General features: G+C 43.3%; 1 non-coding gene across 1 annotated transcript; it reads left to right on the top strand.

Moving 5' to 3' along the window:
* Positions 1 to 878: 878 nt before the first annotated feature.
* On the top strand, positions 879 to 950 carry TRNAA-AGC. Its single transcript has one exon. It is a non-coding gene; the product is annotated as a tRNA-Ala (tRNA).
* The last annotated feature ends 1,219 nt before the right edge of the window (positions 951 to 2,169 follow it).

The raw sequence follows: 2,169 nt of genomic DNA on the forward strand, positions 1-2,169 counted from the left end.
CTCTTCCGTTCTCAGACATTCCACTTGTAATCGAACCGTGCTGATTTTCAGAGTCACCTGCGGGTGTTCTTAAATTACATACATTCCTGCCCCCCAACCCCCATTGTCTCCAAAACACTTGTCTGGGTTGACTGTAGCACGTATGTTGAATAAAGACAGGAAACCTTTACCTTTTGTGCTCCAGGAACACAGGGTCTAAGGACCTGTCCAGGCGCAGGGAGGTCTTAAAAAGAGCAAATTCGTTCCTCTTGCTTTCTTTGTGTTCGCCTTACTGTGAAAGGATTTTGCCTGAAAGAGGTGAAAGTCGCCTGGAGCTGTTTTTTTTTCTGGTCTTTGCTCTCTAGGGATCTCAGCCAGTGAGCAGCGTCCTGGACAGAATGCCGCTTCCACGCTTCCGTAGACGCTGGGCCCAGCGGTTTGGGGGAGCTGTGGCTGACACATGCTTTGCTCTTCATTTCACTCCGATATGGTGAATAAATTCCCCTCCAGTCTTATCTCCTCGCCTGGACCTACGTTTCCTGAGTAGCTCTCCTAGTGCAGATCTTAGTATTCCGTGGCACTACTGTTTATGTTTTTCTGGGAGCACTGTAGACAGAAAAGTAGGAAGTTGATTATTTAAGATAATATTTCTACCTGGGATTCTCCTTGGTGCTGGACAAAAGCTGCCATTCGGGAAGTTCCCTAGTAACAGTCCTTGGAGGGTCCGCCATAATGAAAGACCCCAGTAGCACTAAAGGGATCTTTCCAGAATGCAACTTAAGGGTTTCAGAAACAGTAGAGTTGAATAGAGTAGACCTTGACTTCGGTTTAAATCGTGGAACCCTAGCAGATAATAGTGACAGCCAGTTATAAAACATAGTAGAAGCAATGACTTTTAAGGGGGTGTAGCTCAGTGGTAGAGCGTGTGCTTAGCATGCACGAGGCCCTGGGTTCAATCCCCAGCACCTCCATGTATTTGGTTTGTTTGTCTAACTGCCCAGAGCAGGGCCCCCTGGGCATAAGGCAACACGGATCTACTTTATGAGTGGCAATCAAATCAAAATTAGCCTGAGGTCTATGCTTTGGGTACTATGTGTAAATAATGCTGCATTAAAAGTGTGGGATTAGGAAGAAGCAAGGCCCTTGGAATTCTGTGAATAGCAGTAGTCCACTATTCATCCTTTAGTTTCTTACCCACAGTCAACCGTGATCTGAGATTATTACATGAAAAATTCCAGAAAATTCATAAGGTTTCAATTTCCCTGTTGTGAGCAGCATGATAAAACCTCACCTCATCTGCTCTATCCCGCCTGGGAAGTAAATCATCTGTTTGTCCAGCATATCCACGCTGAGTAGTAAGCCACCCACTGGTTAGTCACTTAGTAGCCAGCCATCTGAGTTATCTGAGCTATTGTCCTCACATTGTCTATGTTCAAATAACCCTTATTTTACCTGATAAAGGCTCCAAAGTGCAAGAGTAGGGATGCTGGGCAATTTGGGTATGCCAAAGAGAAGCCCTAAAGGGCTACCTTTAAGTGAAAAGGGGAAAGTTCTCTACTTAATAAGGAAACAGAAACAAATTCATATCAGAGTTTACTAAGAGCTGTGTTAAGAATAGATCTTCTGTCCATGAAATTGTAAAGAAGAGAAAAGAAATTTTTGTTACTTTTGCAAAAGTTACTGCTACAGTGTGGGATAAGTGCTTAGTTAATGTTAAAAAGACAGTAAATGTGTGGGTGAAAGACGTGAACAGAACACCGTTGTACTTGACGGCAACAATTTACACCAGAAAACACTGAGCCCATATGAAGACTTCAGCAAGGGAGCCTCTGAAATGATTGACACCAACCCATATATTGCAAGTAGGGGATGGTTACACAGATTCAGGAAGAGATTTGGACTGAAATATATAAAAAATATTGGAGAGGCTACATCTGTCAATGAAGAAATCACATTTTATGAATCCAGTGATTACACTCTAAAGAGTTCAGAAGAAGATATTGCTAGATGTGTTATTCTACATTTATGCTATTGAATTCCAAATAATAAGTTTAACTTGACTGAAAAGGTTAACCTGGCCAGGTGCGGTGTCTCATGCCTGTAATCCTAGCACTTTGGGAGGCCAAGGCAGGCAGATCACCTGAGGTCAGGAGTTCAAGACCAGCCTGGCCAACATGGTGAAATCCTGTC

Source organism: Mandrillus leucophaeus, unplaced genomic scaffold (genome assembly GCF_000951045.1).
Source record: "Mandrillus leucophaeus isolate KB7577 unplaced genomic scaffold, Mleu.le_1.0 Scaffold392, whole genome shotgun sequence".
Taxonomy (NCBI): Eukaryota; Metazoa; Chordata; class Mammalia; order Primates; family Cercopithecidae; genus Mandrillus; species Mandrillus leucophaeus.